This window comes from Aotus nancymaae, unplaced genomic scaffold (assembly GCF_030222135.1).
Source record: "Aotus nancymaae isolate 86718 unplaced genomic scaffold, 86718_ANA_hifiasm-v0.15.2.pri h1tg000008l, whole genome shotgun sequence".
Lineage (NCBI taxonomy): Eukaryota > Metazoa > Chordata > Mammalia > Primates > Aotidae > Aotus > Aotus nancymaae.
This window is the reverse complement of record NW_026988419.1, coordinates 7,158,660-7,182,792: the sequence shown is the minus strand read 5'-3', so window position 1 is coordinate 7,182,792 and position 24,133 is coordinate 7,158,660. Positions and strand designations below refer to the sequence as shown.

Below are 24,133 nucleotides of genomic sequence, written 5' to 3'. Positions count from 1 at the left end.
CAGAAGAAATCAGAATCTGTAGCCAGTGGGGTTGGGGTGAGGGAGTGGCCACAGAGGTGGTAGCCTGCCGCCCAAGCGCTAGGATTGCTCTGTAAGCTCCCCAGGTGATACCAACAGGTCTTTATCTCCTCTTAGGAGAAGAATTCCCTGAGAATCAAAGTCAGAGGTTCTCATTTATCTTTGTTTCTCTCAAGAAGCTCTAGCAGAAGGTAGTGGGTGCTTTTTTCTTTTCTTCTTTTTTTTTTTTTTTGAGAAAGAATCTGGCTCTGTCACCCAGGCTAAAGTGCAGTGGCACCATCTTGGCTCACTACAACTTCTGTCTCCTGGGCTCAAGTGATTTTCATGCCTCAGCCTCCCAATTAGCTGGGATTACAGGCACATGCCACCATACCTGGCTAATTTTTGTATTTTTAATAGAGAATGAGTTTCGCCATGTTGGCTGGGCTGGTCTCAAACTCTGGCCTCATGTAATCTGCCGGATTCGGCCTCCCAAAGAGCTGGCATGAGCCACCGTGCCTGGCCTGACTTCTTCGTTTTGTTAAGTTGAAGGTACACATCGTACCATCCACTGGATGTCCTCCATGTTTTATACATAATTTTTAAAATATGTAGAAAACCTATATCGTGCCAGTTATGAGCAAGATAGCTTCTCCCTCACCCCAAACCCCTCCATGTAAAGAAAGATAAGAACCAAATTATCTGCCCTCAGGGAATGTGGTCAACAGGGAGAGAGACGGGGAGGGAGGGAGGGCAGGTGAAGGGAACTTGTAAGGCATCAACAAAAATAGCTGCTACCTATAAACTAATGCTAACCAAACAGAAGGTCAGCAGATGGTTGGGAATGTTCAGGGATGTGGTGAGATGGAACGGGTGGAGGGACGGATGAAAGGAAAGTGGTAATGGTTTCCTAATTTGTGTCCATGATGAAAAAAGAAGCCATTAAGACCAACTGTCATCATTCTTATTGGAATTGATACAATTAAGAAAATGTAAAATAGCGTGTTTTTTGTGTATTCCATTCTCTAGGCTTGAGACTTTCCTTATGAGGAACGTTAACACAATGTGTTCCTTTCAAAAAATTGCCTTTTAACATGTTTCTTATTAGAGAGGAATGAAATTTTTTTTCAGGTCTTTTAGTGGTTAGAAAAGTTGCAGTTCACATCAGCACCAATTAGAGAAGATTATAACTTGATGGCATGGTTGTGCCATTTAAGGAGAGTTCAACTGACACTTTCTGAAATTGTGGAAAAATGTTAGTTTGAGAGCCAAATAGCAGTGGTTTGGCCCTGTAAGAATTACACAGAGTTCTCAGTAATATAGTTATTCTAAGGCCTTAGAAGTAGCCTGGTCCAGACTGCCTTGGCACTCTGCACCCTAGAAAGAGAGTTTATTAGCTCAGAGGCACATAGCCTGTCGATCCCTGGGCTTATTCTGTAATCTACATCGTTAAACTCCCCATTGACAGCTGTTTCTACCTTATCACATAAGTTTGTTTTAACTGTACAATTAGAAAAATAAACTAAGTTCTTCAGGAAGCAATAGTGCACCTTCTGAACATCATGAACTATTCTCAGCTACCTTAGAGGATTGTTAGTAAGATCCTCTGGTACTCACATTTGCTTTGAGAAGCATCTAGTGAACAGCTACAAAAAGGTGCGAACTTCATGCTTTATTTTAAAACATATTTTACGTTTTAATGGGTTCCAGAGATCATTTTGGTGATGTATTCTTAAGACCAAAATAATGAAACCTGACAACCTAACAGGTGCTGGCAGACTGCAGCTGGACATCTCTGCCATTTTACATTTACTGTTAGATACCTGGTTATTTTGGCTGCTCTCACATGTGGGAAGATGGCAGGTGGCATTGCACTGTCCTCCTGCCATGGCCTCTGAAGCACAGGATAAGGTTAAATGAAAGTCGACTGCTCTTCTTCCTGGGTGCTCATAGCTTGTGTTCATTTAACGACTATTGATCGAATACCTACTGTGTTTCTGTGCCGTGCTGAGAGGATGGTAAATAAGACAGCACCCAAACCCTGAGTGGAGAAACTAGACAGTAAAGAAGACAGGGAGGGGGAGAGACAGACAGAGATACACAGGTAAGTCCTTCTCATCTATAATTTCCCTTGGGGGAAAGAAGTTAGCTTAAAATATATGTATAAAATTTGAGACTTTAAGGAAGTCTATGGCCTAATTTCTTTCTTCCTAATAAAAGATTAGTAATTAATAATGAGGGTGATTGATTTTTTAAAATTCTGAATATTGATATTTCTTAGACCATTTTTTTCAACAAGAATTTGTAGAGTACTTACTGTGTTCAAGAGAATATGCTTATAGATTTGAGAACCCATGATATAATCCTTGTTTTGTTTTTATTATTTTATAATAAGGTAATAGTTTTTAGCTTTCTTGTGATATGAATAGACTTTAGTGACAATAAAAATGTTAGCAGAAAATAATGATTTCTAGTCACTAACAAACAAGTTGCTTTGTTCTTTCAACTTTTCATCTGGTATTAAATATTCCCCCTCCCCCCCCCCGCCCAAATAAAAAGAGAGAGAGAGAAAGAGATAGGAGAGAGGATGAAGAGATGGACAGAGGGATAGATAGGCAGATGGAGTGATAAAGGTAGTTAAATTTGGAGGCAGTGCTATGAAGAAAATAAATCAGTATGTTTAAAAAATAATGGGATTGGAAGAGGAAACTAGTGGGGTGAAGGGTCACCAAAGACCTTTCTAAGGAGATGATAATTAACATTTAGATTGAGGCCTGAAAGATGAGGAGTGAAGGGGGCATTGCCTAGAGAGAAGGAGACATGTGTTCATATAATACATGTTCATACATGTATGGCAGGATGTGTTAGGGGTGGAAGCAGGCACAGTGGGGAGTGTTGACCAGAGGGACTTGCCTTCCAACAGTATCAAGGTCGGGGAGAGATTGGTGTGCTTGAGGGTGCTGAAAGCAGGAGAAGTTGCCAAGCAATGAATCAGGTAGTAGACTGGGGCCAAGAACTCACAGGACCTTGAGGGCTCAGGGAGGGTCACTTGGCTGAGGGGGCTGTGAGCTCTTCTTTTGGATGCCCTGCCTGGCTCTGCCTGAGACTTGACAACATCATCAGGGAGATGCAATTGGTAGTGTCAAGAAGTGGGAGACAGGAGCTCTGTTTGCACACCCTTCCCAAACCTCAGTCAAGGGATTCATGTGCTTGTTTTGCAAGACCCTGGAACCACATAAAGTAGCAAGTCATTCATTAGAAAGCCACAGTTAGTTAAAGCTTGTTAAAAGTTGTTAGAGCAGGTTAAGCACTGTCACCTTGCCCCAGGGGCAGATGCAGCTTTTCTGAATGCTGTTTTGATGTTACTCTTTGTTGTACATTTGCAGCTTTTTAGCATCAAGGGTTACTGGTCTTTGAGAATGGGACCACTATGTCATGTCATCCCAGCTGCACCCTCCCATACTGGTTTTGCTGTTCACAGTCATGTATTTGCATGCTAGGGATGCCAGAACAAAATACCAAAGACTGGGTGGCTTAAACAACAAAAGCTTATTTCTCACGATTCTGGAGGTTAAAAGTCCAAGATCAAGGCATCAGCAGGCTGTTTTCTCCAGGAGGCCTTGCTCGTTGGCTTGCAGGTGGCTCTCTTCTCACTCTGTCCTCACATGGCCTTTTCTCAGTGCACACACATCCCTGGAGCCTCTCCCTCTGCTTATAAGGACATCAGTCCTGTTGGATTAGGGCTTCACCCATATCACCTCATTTAACCTTAAATACCTCTTAAGGGCCATATATCTAAATACAGTCACATTGAGGCTAGGGTTTCCATAAATGAATTGGCAGGGAGGATAAATTTAGTCCCTAACAAGTAGCGATATATCTACTGAGTGCTTACCACATGCAGATGCTAGGATCAGTGCTTTACTTGGATTCACATATTGCAATCCCCATGACAACCCTATGAAGTCCCATTTCAGAGATTTGGAAATGAATACACGGATGAAATGAGTGGCACAGATTGTATGATTAGTGAGTGGAATTCAAATACTATGCTGTCAAAATACCATCGGAACCTCACACTGTTTCTCAATCTCTTGGTGTCCCTCTGGGAGTCCCACTGTGAGCAAGGACCCCCTGCCCCACTAAGCTGTGCCTGCCTCCGTCCTAAGGTGCTCAGTCCCACTCAGCCTTCTCCCCAGAGTCACATTTTAACATTGATGTGGTCCTCTCTTTCAGCCAGTCATCTGGCCTCTCCAGACACCCCCATGCCCTTGTGTCTTTAGTAATAGCTGCAGCAGCAGGTTCCATATTTGTCTCATTCCCCAGGAGACATGCAACCCTGGTGTTATGAGGTGTTACCTATCATCACCAGTCCCCAAGGTCTCCTGCTCATGATTTCAGGGTGTAGGCCACACATTCTGCTGGGAAGATAAAGTGGTTTTTTTCTTTTGTTGTCAGCATTCGCTGTGTTTGGGCTACATCTTTTGTACCCTGACATCTTTGTTAGAATTCCAAGTGGAGAAATGATTTGGGGCCCAGAATCTTCTAATTATTAGGTTTCCTCTTCCCCAGAACTTCCCACAGAAAGATCTGACTCCCCAGTGCTCAGAAGTGTTAGGACAAATGACAGAAGCTGTAGCAGGTGATAAGGGAAAGGAAGCTAGCCAGAGACAGTGAGCTACAGGAGTCCTAAGCATGACACAGAGACAGAGGGATCATGGTGTCATTGACCCGCGTGGCTTCTGACAGTTAGACCAGCTCTTTGGCAGTGTAATGTTCCAGGGCCAAATCAGCCCATATTGTGTTCCTCTGCCCTTCTAGCTTATGCGTGTCCTCCACACCTGCTTATATGCTTTTGTTTACTTACTGCTTCAGAGTTGAAAAAGGTAAGAATATTTCTTGATTGGTGGTCTCAGTGAGGTGTCTTTGAAATTTATGGAATTTCCTATTTGTAAGAGATTTTAGCAAAAATCGATTCTATATTCATTTTAGTGATACTGCCCAAGGGGGCAGAAAGGCAGGATGAAATTCACCCCAGATTCCAGTCTTGTTTTAAGCACAAATAACCAAAAGGCCCTATGTGAAGGCACAGCAAGGCCTAGACATGGTTTGGTACTCCTGACACTGGGTAACGTACAGGAGCAGGTGTGGAAGCAGCTCAGTAATCTAAATGTAAGAGCTAACACTCGAAAACTTTTAGTCGAAAATATAGATGTACATCTTCATGACCTTGGATTGGTACTAAAAGAATAACAACAAAAGAAAAATAGATAAATTGAACTTTATCAAAATTAAAAATGAAAAGAGCCTGGGCACAGTGGCTCATGTTGCCTGTAATCTCAGCACTTTGGGAGACGAAGACATGAGAATTACTTGAAGCCAGAAGTTCACGACCAGCCTGAGTCTTGAAGAGACCTACTCTCTTCCCGCCCCCACCAAAAAAAGAAGGAAAAAAGTAGTGAAAAGGTCATCACAGAATGGGAGAAAATGTTTGCAAACCATGTGTCTGATAAGGGACTTTTATCATGACTATATAAGGAACTCTTACAATTCAATAACAAAAAGCCCACTCAGAAATGGGCAAATGATCTGAATAGACATTTTTCTGAAGAAGATATACAGAAGTCCCATAAGCACATGAAAAGAAGTTCTACAGCATTAGCCATCAAGGAAATTCTGATCAAAATCACAATGAGATATTACTTCACATCTACTAGGATGGCTATAATAATTATTTTTAAAAGCAATCTTAGGCTAGCAAGGATAAAGAGAAATTAGAGCCCTCACCCAAAGCTGATAGGATTGTAAAAGTGTGTATTTGCTTTGGACAGTAGTCTGGCAGTTCCTCAGAAGATTAAACACACAGTTTAACCTTAATATATTAATCACCAGTTTTTAAGAGAAAACATATTCCTACACAAAAACTTACATATAAACATTTGTTATAACATTATTCATAATAGCCAAAAAGTAGAAACAACCCAAATGCTGGTCAAATTGATAAATAAAATGTGATATATGTATACAGTGGAATATTATTTGATCCTAGAAAGTAACAGAGTGCTAATACAGGCTACAATGTGAATGAACCTGAAAGTTTTATGCTAAGTGAAAGAAGCCAATGACACATGGCCACATTACCTGATTTGATCAATGTGAAGTGGTCATAATAGGCAATCCATGAAGACAGAGAGTTGATTGGTGGAGCCAGGGGCTAAAGGTCGGGGGTGGGCAGTGAGAGAAGAAATAGTGAGAAGAAGAAATAGGATGATTGCTAATTGGCATAGACTTTCTGTTTGGGGATGATAAAGATGTTCTAACATTGATTGGGGTTATGATTATACAACTCTGAATATCATAGAAAGCATTGAATTGTCCACTCTAAATAGGTAAATTGTATGGTATAGAAATGAAATCTTAATGAAGCTGTTGAGTAAAATCTCAATGAAGCAATTATTTTTTCTTTCTTTTTTTTTTGTACTTTAAGTTCTGGAATACATGTGCAGATCTTGCAGGATTGTTGCATAGGTGCACACATGCCATGGTAGTTTGCTGTCTCCATCTCCCCTTCACCTACATCAGCCAATTCTCCCAGTATTATCCCTCCGTGACCTCCCCGACCCCCACTGTCCCTCCCCTGGCCCCCCACACCGCAACGTACCCCTGTGTGTGATATTCCCCTCCTTATATCATGTGTTCTCATTGTTCAGTATCCACCTATGAGTGAGAATATGCAGTGTTTGGTTTTCTGTTCTTGTGTCAGTTGGCTGAGAATTTCCAGATTCATCCATGTCCCTACAAAGGACATGAACTCATCGTTTTTTTTATGGCTGCATAGTATTCCATGGTGTATATGTGCCACATTTCCTTTGTCCAGTCTGTCATTGATGGGCATTTGGGTTGGTCCCAAGTCTTTGCTATTGTAAACAGTACCACAATGAACATACATGTGCATATGTCTTTATCGTAGAATGATTTATAGTCCTTTGGGTATATACCCAGTAATGGGATTGCTGGGTCGAGTGGAATCTCTATTTCTAGGTCCTTGAGAAATTTCCACACTGTCTTCCACAATGGTTGAACTAATTTACACTCCCACCAACAGTGTAAAAGTGTTCCTATTTCTTCACATCCTCTCCAGTATCTGTCCAGATTTTTTAATGATCGCCGTTCTAACTGGCATGAAATAGTACCTCAGTGTGGTTTTGATTTCCATTTCTCTAATGACCAGTGATGATGAGCATTTTTTCATATGTTTGTTGGCCTCGTAAATGTCTTCTTTTGAAAAGTATCTGTTCATATCCTTTGCCCACTTTTGAATGGGTTTGTTTGTTTTTTTCTTGTAAATCTACTTTAGTTCTTTTTAGATTCTGGATATTAGCCCTTTGTCTGATGGGTAGATTGCAAAAATTTTTTCCGATTCTGTTGGTTGCTGGTTCACTCTAATGATTGTTTCTTTTGCTGTGCAGAAACTCTTAAGTTTAATTAGATCCTATTTGTCTGTTTTGGCTTTTGTTGCCATTGCTTTTGGTGGTTTGGTCATGAAGTCCTTGCCTATGCCTATGTCCTGAATGGTTTTGCCTAGGTTTTCTTCCAGGGTTTTTATGGTCTTAGGTCTTATGTTTAAATCTTTAATCTATTTGGAGTTAATTTTACTGTAAGGTGTAAGGGAGGGGTCCAGTTTCAGCTTTCTACACATGACTAGCCAGTTTTCCCAACACCATTTATTGAATAGGGCTTCCTTTTCCCATTGCCTGTTTTTGTCAGGTTTGTCAAAGATCAGATGGTTGTAGATGTGTGGTGTTGCTTCTGAGGCCTCTGTTCTGTTCCATTGGTATATATCTCTGTTTTGGTACCAGTACCATGCTGTTTTGATTACTGTAGCCTTGTAGTATATTTTGAAGTCAGGTAACATGATGCTTTCAGCTTTCTTCTTTTTGCTTAAGTCTTTCTTAAAGTTCTTCTTAAAGTATTAGGATTATCATCCTAATAATAGAGGATTAAAAACTGAAGCTTACTATGTGGTATTCCAAATTGAGCAGTTTGAGTTTAGAATGAAGGATTTTTCTGTGTGTGTGTTGGGGGGTGGTCTGTGTGTGTGTGTAAAAGCTGGGATATTGAAATTTTAAAGATGCTAGATTCTTGGGACATATCTTCTTTTTCACAGACTCCAGGAGTCAGATACCCAGTCCCCAATCCCTCTTTGAGTTCATTCCCTTAATTTGGTTAGAGATAGACATAAGGCTTTTTTTCTTCCCCTTTCTGCTCTCTTTTGAGATCTCTTAAAGGTTTTTAAGATTTTATAAAACTATACTCTGGTTAACAGGATAAACCTCGAAGATCATAATGTATATGCCCGGATCCTCCTTATCCTATTGGTAATAGTTGTCTTTAGCATAGAGCAGCCGCAGCAAACCGAAATGTCTTCAGGAGCCAAACAGTTAACCAATAAATCTCATTAAAGCAGTGACGAATTGTGGGGCCTATTGAGTCTCTCAGTTCCTTAACTGAAATTTTTTAGTACAAAAGTTGTTCTAGGAATAATAATACCTTCTTTTTGTAAGGATCCAATGAGATGGTGTTTAAGAAGGCATTGTATAGCATGTAGAGAGCTATACAGTTATTAATTTGGATATGAAATGAAGTCTGTTCTTTTCTCAAAGAATTTGTAAAGATTAATTTTTATCATTTTATTGAGATATAACCCATAATCAAGATCACATCCAACAGACTCCTCTGCCTCTTGGTAATTTATTCCTACCCTCCTCCACCCTTATTCCCTACCAGCCACTGGTTTCCTGTCTCTGTGGTTTGGTTTACATTTTGTAAATTTTTTTGTAAACAGAAACATACCATATATATTTTTGTTGTCTGACTTAATTTACTCAGCATAGCTACTTTGGGGTTTATCTATGTCACTATGTGTGTTAATAGTTCATTCCTTTTTATTCCCAAGTAGTAGTCCATTGTACAGATATACTGTAATTTGTTTATCCAGTCACCTGCTGATAAACACTTGGATTTCCAGTTTTTGGCTATTGCAAATAAAGCATCTATGAACATTCATCTACAAGTATTTGTATGGACATATGCTTTCATTACTGTTAGGTACATACCTAGGAGTGGAAGAGTTGGGTCATGTGGAAAATGTGCGTTTACATTTTCGTAAACTGTCAAACTGTTTTACCAAGTGGGGGTTCTATTTTACATTCTCCCCACCAGTGTTTGAGAGTTCCAGGTCCTTTCTATCTTCCCCAGCACTCGCTATGGTCAATCTTCTTAACTTAAGCCAATCAAGTGGGTGTGTAGTACCATCTCATTGTGATTTTCATGTGTGTTTCCCTAATGAATAAGTTGAACATCTTTTCTTGTGTTTATAAGTCTGCTACTTTGGCATCATTTCATGTCTAGCCTACTCTGTGCATAAGGGAATTTCACTCTTTTAACTGATTGGATTGGAATGCAACCCAACATGTCATTAGGAATTCTAGTGGATATTCTGTTACTTCATATTTAATGGGGCATGTTTGTGAAAAGACCCAGAACATCCTCCAACTAAATTTTCTTTGTATGCGTTAGGCTATTTTGATGCTCTAAAATTTTGACCAAATCAGTTTTTAAGGTGTTGCCTGATTTCAAGGCAAAATTAGGGGTTATCAACTTATTTTATTAGATGTCTAATTCTATAAATTAATATATGTACAGAAGTGGATTTCCAGTTGAAATAAGCTCTAATATTGACATCTTGCTATATTCAGAAATAAGATGTTTGAGTTGGGAGAGACCTTAGCAGACTCTCAGCCATTCCCATCGTGCCCCCCGCAGCACTCATAAGAGGGTTCATCTTTCCACTGTCAGAGATTCAAGTATTTGGAAGGGCCTTGTAAAATAAACATAAAACAAGAAAAATTTTGCTTTTGTAGGTTGTTACCAACTGACCTTAATTTGAAATTGTTTTATGGTAGTTATTTATAGTAGTTATCAGGTGAGATTTAGCCAGCCAGCCAGAACAAGCTCTGCCTATTAAGAATTTCATTGCTATGTTTTTAAATATATGTAAAGCATAAAAAGGGGTGGAGGGAGTGGGCAGAAAGAGCCTAGAATCTGTATGCCCCCCCAGTCTGTGATGAAGGAACACTATAATTGGTGTTCTGGCTGTCCAAGCCTTAGTTTCACAATCACAACATGGCATGGGCTTTGTAATCAGTCAGGTCTGAGTTGGAATCCCAGCTCTGTCTGTCCTTCTCCATGAGTGGGGTCAAAAGGGATTATGGATATTTTGTGGGTAGAGAGTTATGTTATACCCTCCTTGTAGGGCAGCTGAAATGCCTACCTGAGATAGGAGATGGAGAGTACTGGTACCAGGAAGGCACTGGGTCTGTTTCCTTTTCTTGCCTCTTTATTTCTCTTTCTCCTCTTCCACGTTTTCCCTAATCACTTATCTTAGATCACTTACAGAAATCATTCTTTTTACTTCCATTTCAATCAGTTTTGGAGATTTCTCCAAAAATATAATAATGGTAATGAATACTTAAACTGTAACATTTAGCAAGTCTCTTTTGTGTACCGGGAGTATCAAGTACATTTCATGCATTTTTTTCATTTACTTTTCACAAGAACTCATGAAGTAAGATACAATTAAGGCAGAGAGGAAACTGAATGAGTGATGGAGTCAAGGTGTGAAGCCAGGCCTATCTGATTCCAGAGCTCTTAATCACTCTGTGTATTGCTCCTGCATCTAATTTTAGGAATGCTCAGATTTCTGTGTTTCTACCCCCATCCAGATGATGGTAATTTGAAAGCAGTAACAGCTGGTATGTACCTTGTACTGAGCACTGATCTGCCTACTTTCCACATATTAACTCATATAAGGCTCACTATAACCCATTACAGTTCTATTGCTGTGCCCATTTTTGCTCTCCCCATTTTTCAGGTTGAGGAAACCAAGGTGCAGAGAGGCTGAGGTTCACATGGAGTTATAATTGGTGTTCTGGCTGTCATTCTTAATGCTTCATGTACCTTTCCCCTATCACTTCATCATTTCTTAAAATTCATTTTACAATCCATTTCAGACCAACCAGAGAAGAGATGGCAACTCCCTCCTGCTTAGCTCAGACATCCCAGCTACTCGTTCCAGTAACCTGTGGAATTCCTTCCTTATCCTTGCTCCAGTCTTTCTAAAGTGATGATATATTAGATATTTCATCCTAAGGCTGAACTGAGACTAATGCCTAAACAAGAAAGAAAAAATAGCAAATTTATTAACTAGGAATCTATTTACAGTCAATTCCCAAGGCTCATTGTGCAGTCAGTGGTTCTGCGTCATTTAGAGTTGCTAATAAATGAAAGCCTTTGCGTCTTTCCTCGTGCCTTGATATTTACAAGTCTCATATTTTACCATAGGAAGTGACTTCAACAAGCGTATTCATGTGTTGACAGTTCTAATTAATATAAGTAATTAGCCCTGACAGTAGAACTATGAAAAGGAGACCCATTCATAAATTTGCTAATTATGTTACTCTGCTCAGAATTTAATCGCAGTCTAGTCTTTAATCATTTCTGTATATGGGCAAAAGGCCATCTTACTAAATTCTTCAGACTTTTACATTTACTTCTAGTAAGAGGATTTTATTGAAATTAATTTGTGGTTGCAATTTAATTTTCCAGTATGCAGGAACTGGTGAAGAACACAGATTATAATCTTTCTGGAAAGAAACAAGAAAATGAGAAAAGGCAGACAAGGGAGGAGGAAGGCATCAAGCACATACCATATGCTTTCTTATATGTAAAGCTTGCACCTTTCTACCTATTTTGATGCCTTTTCTGAAAATGAAGATAGTCTTGTTCAGGCCACTGGTAGGTTTATGGTACAGAAAATTTGAAGATGGTTGGTTACTTTGGTCCAAAGTTGAGCCCTCCTCTCTCAGATGTAAATAGCCTACTTTTTCGAGTGCTTTTGTTCTCTAGCAGGGCCTCTCAATCTTGGCGATATTGGAACTGTGGGCTGGATGATTCCTTGTGAGGTGGCTGTGACTGTCCTGTGTCTTATGGGGTGTTGAGTAGCATCCCTGGCCTCTACCCATTAGATGCAGGTACAACTCTCCCCTAGTTCTGACCCCCAAAAGTGTCTCCAGACGGTGCCAGTTGTCCCCTGGGAAGCAAAATCAGCCCGCTTGAGAACCACTATGCTAGATATTACCTTAAGATAAAAAAGAATCCAGTAAAACTTCTATGTAGAACACTTACAGTGGCTGTAGCAAAATAAGTAAAGCACCTGTTCTTGGAATTGTTTACCAGGCATCATGGTACAGAATCCAGATTTGGAATGATATTCTTGAGTGACAGTACCTCCTTCCTACTTTTTCAGCATTAGGCTCCCTCTGGTCCTCTTAGATAGAAAGTAGAGTTGTGCTTGGTAGTAGAGTAGCTTACTTAAAACCCCTTTATTTTTCTTTTTATTAATAGATACACTAGGCTCTCCACATTCGTAGATTTAACATTTGAAGTTTTGATTACTCTCAGGTGACCCCAGTGTTCTGAGTAATCAACTCTCAGTGTTCTTTGTCCCCCTTTCCAGTTCATTGATTCCTTCCTTTGTGGTCTTGCTTTTCTCCCTCCACTGCTTAGATTTCTGGTCCTTAAAAATGCCTTCCATGCCCTTGCTTCTCAGCCTTTCCTTCACTTACCTGGAAAAATTCCAGACTTTAGTGAGCCTGGCCACTAGGCTTCTTGGAACGTGATCTGGCAGCTAAGCTTGATTAGAGAACATGACTCAACAGAGCAGACTGAGCCTATTATACATGCACATCAACCTTTCAGCTATCCCAGACTTCCCCAAGACAATGGAATCCACCTGTAGGTAATGCCCCCAACCTCCCATCATGAAAACTACAAACATACCTATTCTGTACTCATCCCCCACACCCCCCACTTAACTGGTTCCTTCCTGACACCTGGGCAGGGAGGTCTTCTTTCTCTTATCAAAAGCTAATCCTTCACCCACCTACCCCAACTTCTCAGAAAAATATTTTGTCATTGATTATACCCTTTTCCCTTGTGTCTTCAGCCTCCCAGTCTCTACTGGATCTTTTCCATCAACACTGAAACATAATCTTAGTCTCTCTACTCTTATCCTGAGAGAGAGAGGAAGAGAGCAGGTGAGTGTGCAGTGACCCATAGCAGCCTTTCAGTAACCGTCCTTTCCCTTTCCATTTACATTCATACTGTCCTCTTCATCTTTGAATCTTGCCTCTACTACTACAGTTATGTTGCTGCTCCCATTATTCTAATGAAACAGTTCTAGCTAAGTTCCCCTGCACCCTCTATGTTGCTAAGGCCTGAAGTCACTTTTCTTCCCCAAATTTACTTAATATAGTTAAATACTCCATCCTTGAAGCCATATCTTTTTTCTTCCTTGTTTTCCCAATGTCACACTTTCCTGGCTTTCCCAGTGTAGTCTGGTCTCTTTCCTGGGTCGTCTTTGCAGGCCCACCTACCCCTACTCTACCTTTGAATATCGGCCTCCCTAATGACTTCGTTCTAGGTCTTCTTTCCTTCTACCAAGGCTTTAGTTGCTGTTTATATGCTGGCAACTTCCAAATTTCTCTCTTCAGCCCAGTTTTCCTTCTGAGCTTCTAAAATTACATATAAACCTACTCAAAGACATCTCAGATGTGTCATGTACAAACAGAATTTATAATTCTCTTATCCCTTTGCAACTCATTCCTTTCCAAGTGTGGCCTTTTGGATGTAGTCAGTAACCAAGCCTTCTTGTTGGTAACTCAAGATACATCTCAAATCTTTCACTTTCACTTTCTCCATCTATTAATGAGAGCCACTGTTCTTTACAAATGGATAGTAAAAGGTGAGGATGTAGAAATAAGAGCCAGGTCACACAGGGCCGTTTTGGCCATCTAGGACTCTGATTTTTTCTGAATGAGATGGAGCCATTAGAGGGTTTTGCACAGAGGAACATTATCTAAGTCACTTTAGAAGGATCACTGTGGCTGCTGCATTGAGCAGAGCAGCATAGTGGGTTGAATGGTATCCTCCAAAAGATATGACCACCCAGGACCTCCAAGTATGACCTTATTTGAAATAAGAGTCTTTGCAGGCAATTTTTTTCTTTTTTTTTTTTTAAGACGGGTGTCACCATGTTGGTCAGGCTGGTCTTGAACTCCCGACCTCAGGTGATCCGCCCGCCTTGGCCTCCAAAGTGCTTGGATTACAGGTGTGAGCCACCACGCCCAGCCTTTGTAGGTAATTAAGGTAAAGATCTCAAGATGAGATCATGCTGGGTTAGGGACAGGTGTCCTGATAAGAGACCGAAATGGAGAAAGCAGACACAGATGAATGAGCCATTTGAAGACAGATGGGAGAGCAGTCACAAGCCAAAGAACACCAAGGACGGCCGGCACCACCCAAGCTGGGCTAGAGGCATGGAGGGGTTCTCTGCAGAGCCTCCAGAAGGAACCAACCCTGCCAGCAACCTTGATGTCAGAATTCTGGCTTCCAAAACTGTGAGAGAATGAAGTTCTGTTGTTTTAAGGAATTCAGGTTGCGATAATTTGGTATAGCAACCCTAGGAAACTGATGCAAGCAGCAAGGATAAAAGAGGAAAGCCAGTTAGGAGTCCATTGCAGTAATCCAGACAAGAGAGGACTGTGGCTCTCTTGGTAGTAGCAGTGGAGGAAGTGTTAAGAGGTCAGCTTCTGGACACATTTTGCATCATTCCTGGGAAATAAGGTCGTTTCAACATAAGCAAATCAATAAATGTGATTCGCTACATAAAGCAAAAACCATATGATCTTCTCGATAAAGTGCTGCCTTTTCCAGCATCATTTAGGAGGGTAGTTAACTAGTGTTAAATAAATAGATCCTTGATGCCGCTCATCTTGGAGCCGTGGAGAATTGCCCAGGTGAGAAGCAGGGTAATCACAAGCAATGCTGCAATTCGGACCATCTGTCCTTGCACGTCTCACCGTGAGGCTCATCTTTGATATCAGTTTTCTCTGCCTGCAGTACCTAACCATACAAAAGGGATTCTCCTAGGGGCCTCCTGAGTAGCTCAAAAGCAACACAATTCAGTAGAAGTATCTGCAGTAACGGACGTGCTGTGCGTTTTCATTGTCCATTATGGTAGCCACTAGCCACAAGTGCTGAGCATGTGGAATGTAGTTATAAACGGATAGCAGGAGGTGAGGATGTAGAAATAAGTACAACTCAGTACAACTGGGGAATTGAGTTTTTAGCTATATATAATTTTAATTTATATAAATTCAAATAGCTGTGTGTGCCTGGTGTCTGTTGTATCAGTGCAGATCTGGAGCCTTGATTCTAAAAGTGTTGCCTGGAAGCTTGTTAGAAATGCAAATTTTTGGACCCTGACTTCAAACTCCTGGGCTCAGGCAGTCCTCCCAACTCAACCTTCTGAATAGCCAGGATGACAGGCATAGACCACCACAGCCTTTTTATTTTTTGTCTTATTTTTTTGGCAGAGATGGAAGTGGGGTGGGTTGGGGTGGTTGGGAGCATGGGAGATCTGCTGCACCAGAAGCTTTGGGAGTGAGACCCAGGATTCTGTGTTTTAATAAGCTCTGCAGGTGATTCTGTTGTACATTAAAATTTGAGAACCATTGCTATTTCCCACTCTCAGAGTTCCTGATTTAGTAGTTCTGGGAGGGGGTCTGAAAATTTGCTTTTCTAACAGATTCCCTAATGATGCTGTGATGCAGGCCTGGAAATCATCTGAGAACCTGTTGTAGAAGATAGACCGCCTCTTTGTGAGGTGGCCCCAGATCCCGAGAGTAAATTCCATAAATCCCTCATAACACTTATTTCAAGTCAGGATATTCCAAATGTACCCTCCATACTTCATGAAAATCTGCCTAGCTTTTTTCCCATGATCTGGTAACAAACTGTGTCTTCCTCATGGGAGGGCTGTTAAGTACTTGTTGAATTAATAAAGAGATTATATAAATTAGCCTGAATAAAATATCTGAAGTTAAGAATTCTCATCCCACCTGTAACTTTATGCATGTGATGGCTTTTTGCATTCATAATAACCTGTTAGTAGAATTCCATTTTTCTGATCCATAATTCTGCAACTTGTACAAGTCATTGTAGTAATTTTTCTCTCTATAGTTTCATAAACTTTAATTGTTGCAATGGAAAGAAGTTAATTCTTAACTAGAGATGGGTGTAGTGTATCCATACCCCCAGGAGGCATTTGCAAATATGTGTGTGAGAGGGCTTTTGAGTTGTTGAAATGATAGGAGTCAGGGTAAAGGGGATATAATAGTCATTCAGTGCCAGGGGCCCGGGAATATCAAATACGCTGCATACACAGGACTGTCCTGTACAGTGAAGAGAAACCGTGTAGCCTGTTGGTAGGTGACAGTAATATTTCCTCAGTAAAATTCCTTCTAAGGCCATGACTCTCTCTTGCTAGCTATAGCTCTCTCTCCATGAGCATTTTGTATGAGTTTTACGTATCTCACAGGAGGGTGAAGCACCCTCTGTCCTACTCTTGCATAACATAATGTGATTCTTGCAGCAAATATTTAGTGCTGTATGGTTTACAAAGATGTGAGACATGAGCCTACCTACAAAGAAGTGAAAGTACCAGCAATAAGCTGGAAATGGTGTAAGAGTTGCATAAACTGTGGGAACAAAGAGCGGGTATTACCTGGTTTATCAGTTAAGGTTCAATCAGGAGACAAAACCAGTGAAAATATGGGTTAAGAGCTATTACAAGGAAGTGCTTATGCAATTGTGGAGGCTGACCAGGCAAGTGCCTGGTCATGTGTCCAAGGCATGAACCAGGCATGGGCACAGGCCAGCAGCCAAGCAGGCATAAACAAGGGGTGGCTTTGCCTCTGGCTGATGTGAGATGGGCACCACCAACTAAAAGGTACTCTTCCCAGGTCAGGACACTGAGGTGTTTTATAGTCATAGAGGTGGTGACAGTAGCATTGGTGAGAGTGAGGTTGGTGTGATGAAAACCAAAGGCTTGGCCTGTAAAACAGAGCCAGATTGTTGCAGGCTTTGTCTAAAATTTGTGTTTTTAGGGGGAAAAAAAAAAAAACAAAAATGGTGACATTCTCTTGACCTTAGTTCCTAATGGACTCAAAGAATGAAAAACATCCCTGAATATAGTCTGTGCCCAATTGTCACAAGGAGGCAATAGCCATTTGCTCTGGGCTAGGACAGCTCCGCTTTTTTTTTCTTTTAATACAGAAGTAGAACTGTTTTTGATGCTTGAGATATTAGAGGTGAGGGAGAGTCATTTATTATAAACATGTTGAATACTTTGCCTAAATAGGGAAAGGGAATTAAACCATGTCCAAGTAAGCCGTTCCAAGTTTCTTAGGTAATAGCCATTATAGCCAATTGACTCCGTCACCAAAGAAAGCACCAGAAAACGATGCTAACGTGAGTACCGTCAGACATACTCCTTTCCTTTTCAGAGCTGGGTCCTACAAACCAAGCTAGTCTCCCCCAGCTGTTAAAACCATATGCATTTTGAAGGAAATTTAATCCATATGTTTTTGAGTCACTTATGCCTAAGTCATTAAAAAGTCATTTTTAAAATGTGACTTCATGTTTGAAGTCATTTTAGAGTATTTTTAGTAGACTTTCATTCTTCATAATGCTAAATTTTTCTTGGTTTATTTTCTCATTTTATTTAAACACACTGTATATCATCTTAACACATCCTGTGGTGAGGCACAAAGGAAATCTTGAACTCAGAAGGAGGCTCTAGGGTGCCGAGTAACACATTTGAAGCAGTCAGTTTCTATTTTCAGAAGTTTATAACTGTTCTCACTCCTTAATTTTTTATTTTATGTCCTGGTCTGCTTTTAACCTGGTCACATCATCACCCCAGCCCTCTCCCACCCCACTCCCCAAATGGGCATCCATGAAGAAGCAAAGGGAAAAGAGAAAAGCGACATGGCCTCTTAGGATCTATTTCAGTGCTGTGTTACGTGATCCTTTCTTTCCAGAACTGAATGGCTTTTCCCCTTTTACCTACTATTGTTGCTAGCTGGGAGAATTAAGGTGTTTCATAAAGTGTCAACAAAAGAGAGAAGTAAGACTGAATTGAAGAGCAGTCTCCAGCTTCTCATTCTTAGGGCAGATAGAAGGTGGTGTCTGCTTAGAACGGACACTAATTGAAAAATGGTTTCATTTTCTACTAAAATAAGCTTTTCCCCCCTTTTAACCTTTGTCTGGAATCTGATGATATGAACCAAGTTTTATCTGTACATGAAGCATCCTGGTTTGTGTGTGAATTTGTCCATCGTGAACATCTGTTGGCTGCCAGAGGGCACTGAAGCAGCCTTATTTTTAGGCTGTGGTAGAGATTCGTTTCTCTTCTGCTACACGGTAACAGGTGTGTAGCATCAAACATAGCGAGAGGCATTCACCACCTGGAGGAATAAAGATGTAAGGAGTTAACGCTTTTACTTTTCATCTCTGCGAGCTTACGAAATGCTTTCCAGTGTACTTTTTAAAATTTGGTTCTCAAAACTGCCTTGAGGTCCATGGTTTCTGTTTGCTTTCATAAGGAAATTGAGGCTCAGGGACGTGACTTTCTTCAGGATGTCACAGGCGATCTTGGTGATTGGTGTGTGCCTCGGAGAGGACCGATGTCCTGCCCATCATGTGGGGACATTTGAGGACCTTGGCGGACTTTTACTTTTGAAAGCCCTGCCCCCATATCAAGTGTATTAAAACATATGCAATCTTACATCTGTCCCACAGATCCCATTTATAATATATATCATCATATATGCGAGTTGAGTTACAAATAGTTGACATGGTACATTTCATAGATAGTTAAAGGTTTATTACTTTTAATTTTATAGTTTCCTTTTCATTTTGGAGCCAACTAATTATTTTGAGGTCTTGAACATTTTCATAGGCCTTTGAAAAACTCACCGTCCCTTGAGCGCTGTCCCTACAGTGACTGAAGTCGCCTTTTGCTCACATTCACTCCTGTTTCCCTCCTTACACCTGTGGCAGAACTGAGGCAAATGCTTAAAAAATATTTGTTGGTGAATGTCCAAGTGAGTGGGAGGAGGAATAGAAGAAGTAACAAATAAGTGAAATACAAATAAGTGGCGAAGCCTGGTGTCAAAGGACGTCTGAACCATTTGCTGGCACGTTTCTTAGCACTGCCATCACAGTGAAGCAGAAAGGGCATCTTCAAGCTGAGTATCAAAGTGTATTCCTCCTAATTTCTCATTTTTTTTTTCCAAGAGAGTTTTCTTCTCGGTTACAGCTAAGGCACAAGAAAGAATAGACGACATGGTTATTTGACTATTGATAGCTTCATGAAGTAGCAGTAGCCACTTTCAGGTCATAATTCATTCTTTTCTCTCTGTTTAGTTGCTATAATTTATTTTTTTGCCTTGCAAATATGGGATAAATGTGGCTATTAATATTCAAATATTCATGTACTTTGCCCACTTTTGAAAAGAAGACATATATGAGGCCAAGAAACATATGAAAAAATACTCATCATCATTGGGCATTAGAGAAATGGAAATCAAAACCACATTGAGATGCCATCTCACACCAGTTAGAATGGTGATCATTAAAAAATCTGGAGACAACAGATGCTGGAGAGAATGTGGAGAAATAGGAACACTTTTACACTGTTGGTGGGAGTGTAAATTAGTTCAACCATTGTGGAAAACAGTGTGGCGATTCCTCAAGGACCTAGAAATAGAAATTCCATTTGACCCAGCAATCCCACTACTGGGTATATACCCTAAGGATTATAAATCATTCTGTTATAAAGACACATGCACATGGACATTCATTGCGGCATTGTTTACAATAGCAAAGACCTGGAACCATCCCAAATGCCCATTGATGATAGACTGAACAAAGAAAATATGGCACATATACACCATGGAATACTATGCAACCATAAAAAATGATGAGTTCGTGTCCTTTGTAGGGACATGGATGAATCTGGAAACCATCATTCTTAGCAAACTGACACAAGAACAGAAAATCAAACACCACATGTTCTCACTCACGGGCAGGTGTTAAACAATGAAAACACATGGACACAGGGAGGGGAGCATCACCCCCTGGGATCTATTGTGGGGGAATAGGGGAGGGACAGTGGAGGGTAGGGAGGGACAGTGGAGGGTAGGGAGGTTGGGGAGGGATCACATGGGGAGAATTGCCAGATATAGGTGACAGGGGGATGGAGGCAGCAAACCCCATTGCCATGTATGTACTTACACAACAATCCTTCATGTTCTGCATATGTACCCCAGAACCTAAAGTGCAATAAAATATATTCAGATATTCAGACAAGTTTCTTGACAAAACCAGAGAGGTGTTTTTTGCCTGTTGTTTCTTTTGTTTTTTTTTTTCTTTAGAATACTAGATGTTTGCTCTTAGTTAACTTTCATGTGATTTGTGTGTTGTGAGATATGACTTTATTTTTTTTTTAATCCAAAGGTGAATTTTTGTGGCCTTTCTTTAAAGCTCTAGAATTTGATGGCAAGGAACTTACTGAACATAATGGAAAACTAGAGAGAATACCCACTTTTTTTTTTTTTTTTTACTTTAAGTTCTGGGATACATGTGCAGAATGTGCAGGTTTGTTACATAGGTACACATGTGCCATGGTGATTTGCTGCACCTATCAACCCATCATCTAGATTTTAAGCCCCGCATACATTAGCTATTTGTCCTAATGCTCTGCCTCCTCTTGCCCCCCAACCTCTAACAGGCCCTGGTGTGCACTGTTCCCCTCACTGTGTCCATGTGTTCTCATTGTTCAACTCCCACTTATGAGTGAGAACATGCAGTGTTTGGTTTTCTGTTCCTGTGTTAATTTGCTGAGAAGAGTAGCTTCCAGTTTCATTCATGTCCCTGCAAAGGACATGATCTCATTCTTTTTTATGGCTGCATAATCTATGGTGTATATGTGCCACATTTTCTTTAGCCAGTCAATCATTGTTGGAAAAAAAAAAACACTTCTTAAGAAAGAAACACAAAGGTGCTAAATGAGAGGAGGAAAGAGAGAGACGGGGATTATCTAAAGAGCAAAGTTATCCTCTTTCTCAGCTCTGCTGTGCCCCCTGGAAGAGGGGGTCTGCCCATATGAGTGGGCGTGGGAAGGCTGCTCCAGCCGGTTCATCTGGTCTCCCAGGGTCACTAGATGGCACCAGGGTAGACGTGGGCCACACTCAGAACCCGGCAGTGCTGCTTCCTGGTCCGTGAGTTGGAAATGGTGGAACTCGCCCTGCATCTATGATAATTGAGTCAGTCATTCAGCAAATAATCAGTGGACACCTGTGATAGTGACACGGCAGTGAACAGCACAGACTTGCCTCTTGAGTCCAGGGGCTCTCTGCTCACACTCAGTCAAGCTCTTGCTCTTTGAGAGTGCCTTTCGTGAAGTCTATTTGAAACGGTTTTGGTTTTTGTCAGTTTGGGGTTGGGTTATAGGTAGATACACAAGTTCCCATGTGTATTCAGAAGACTGAATCCCTCCATTTATCAACTAAAGTTAAAGGAAGGGAGGCTGTAGCAAAAAAATAAAAAATGGGCATGTGAAACTTCAGGTTCCCCCCACTGCTATAGGATTTTCTATATTTATGTTTTAATTTCTTGGTGGGCCTGGACTTCAAAGTAGAGACGCAGAGCGCTTCCTGAGTTTGTGTTGTACCCTCTGACTGCCATCCTTCCTCACAGAAGTTCCTCGCTGAGATTCAGCCTCGGGATTCTTGTTCACTTTCAGTATTTCCTTTTTGCAGTGTGTATGTGTGTGTGTGTGTGTGTGTGTGTACAAAACTATATAATGTCGGTTGTCTTTAAATGATCTTCTAAGCTCATCTAAACTATCTAATTTATAGCAGGAATGTCAAAGTATATCCTCCCCAGAGAAAGAATGAGATTTGCCTGGCATCAAGTTTAGGAAGTAATTACTCAAAAAAATTGTGTGAGACATTTTCCTGTGCTAGAGATGCTGGTGAGCACGAAGTGGGTGCCTGGGGGAGATGTCTGGCCTCACTCTCTAAGAAAGCTGCGAAGCCGATGTTTTCCTATTCCCCTTTCCACTCTGCTTCCGCATTCGCTTCACCATTTACCCAACCACACCCATTCTAAGAGTGATCAAGAGCAAAGCTCTACTGCCTTAGGAGTATTTCATAAAATTATTCCTAGATGTAATATTCACTCTCTTCTCTGCTCAGTCCCCTTCAGCAAGGACCTCTCTAACATTTTATGTTTGAATTGTTTTCTTCCAAAGACAAAGGTAAGTTAGATCACGAGTAAGCAGAGGGAGATGTTCATTCTTGGAAGCACCAAGCATTTTGTTATCATTGTTATTGTCTGAGCGAGTGAAAAGCAAATGAGAAGAGCCTTGACCTGCCTCCTTCACTGGCAGAAGTGAAGTAGATCATATTTTTCTTGCAGCATTTCTGTGAGTGTTAGAACAACCCCAGAGCCCATGAATAAGACAACTCTGTTAGAATTGTAATTCTGCCTGTTCATCCTCCTAGCTGCCCATCCTCTCAGCGGCCCACTCCTGGGAGTCTCCTTTTCGTTCACATGGGCTCCTTGGTAGCAGAGTAGCTGCCTCTCTGCGACGAGCTTGAGGGTTTTGTGGGGAAAGACCCGGAGTCCCTCACCGCCTTTCCACGTGCTTGCCTCCTTACCTAGTTTCTCAGGTCTTGACAGATGACCAGCATTTGTCTCATCTACGATTCCTTTTTACACAGCACTTGATATAACACTTTAAGGAAATAATTGCCATTCTGAGTCTTCTATGCCCTGTGCATAGAATGTGGAGTGGTTCAGCTGAAGAGGGAACTTGACCCCAGAGTGTTGCATGGGTGTTGCTTTCTTGAGTCCTGAGTGTCAAGGTGTTGACTACTTTAGGGTCATTTTTTCATTGAACAAGGGTGTACAAAAGAGACATCTAGTTATTAGATTCTTCCAATTTGGCTGAAAAATAAATGGGAATGTACCTGTGGAAGTGATTTGCATAGATTTCCAGGCACCAGGATCCTCATTAGTGTCCTGCACCCAGAAGCAGAGTGGATCCCCCTGCAGTCTGAGAGTCTTGCTCCGTATAGTACTCATGGTGTGGTTAATATAATCGGAGATCACTCTTTTCAGGTACCTCACCAAGGCAGGGCTCAGACACATCCTGGAGACCTTGGTGCTCCCATTACCATTTTCAGGCCATGTATTTCTTCCAGGCTGTGCTCCCATGGCACAGACAAGGCCGGGTTCTGCTGCTCTGATGGCCACACATGAATCAGCAGCAGTGACTCCATGGTCTGTGGTGAGAATTGGGACTCTGGCTGGTAGCAAGGAAATTACGTTTTTAAAACCACCTTCCTGCCATTTAGTTGGCAGTTCCGTTTCTAACATAAAATATTTCAGTTCTGAGCTGTCATAGGGCCTCACAAGATTTAACATGGTGGCTGGGCGTGGTGGCTCACGCCTGTAATCCCAGCACTTTGGGAGGCTGAGGTGGGTGGATCACAAGGTCAGGCATTCAAGACCAGCCTGGCCAACATAGTGAAACCCCGTATCCACTAAAAATACAAAAAAATAGCTGGGCATGGTGGCTGGCACTTGTAATCTCAGCTACTCAGGAGGTTGAGGCAGAAGAATTGCTTGAATCTGGTAGGCAGAGGTTGCAGTGAGCTGAGATGGTGCCACTGCACTCCAGCCCAGGCAACACTGCGATTCTCCATCTCAAAAAAAAAAAAAAAAATTTAATATGGTGCCAGAATGATAAATGAGAATAAAGAGAAACTCTTCATAACAAGACCATGTAGAAAACATGGAATAGATGCCCCTGAGGTAACTAACTTGATTGTGGCACTCATTTCACTATACACACACACATAGACACATCCATAAATACATATGTAAAATCATCACGTTGTATACCTTAAACTTATACAATTTTATTTGTCCATTATACCTCAATAAAGTTGAAGGTGAGAGAGGCCTGAACTCAATGACAGTTTGCTTTCCTCAGAATGGTCTTGGGGTGAAGGGAGAGCCCCCTCCTAGAGGGAGCAACTTCTTGATTTTTCTCATCCTTTCTTATTTCCCCCTGGGGTAATAAGCCAGGCCTGTCCTA

General features: G+C 41.1%; 1 protein-coding gene and 1 non-coding gene across 2 annotated transcripts in view; one reads left to right on the top strand and one right to left on the bottom strand.

The window, feature by feature from the left end:
- RHBDD1 (rhomboid domain containing 1) overlaps positions 1 to 24,133 on the top strand; it is a 159,576-nt gene that overhangs the window by 112,330 nt on the left and 23,113 nt on the right. The window lies entirely within an intron of this gene.
- LOC135273743 (small nucleolar RNA SNORA48) lies at positions 16,798 to 16,931 on the bottom strand. The gene has a single exon (XR_010341553.1). It is a non-coding gene; the product is annotated as a small nucleolar RNA SNORA48 (small nucleolar RNA).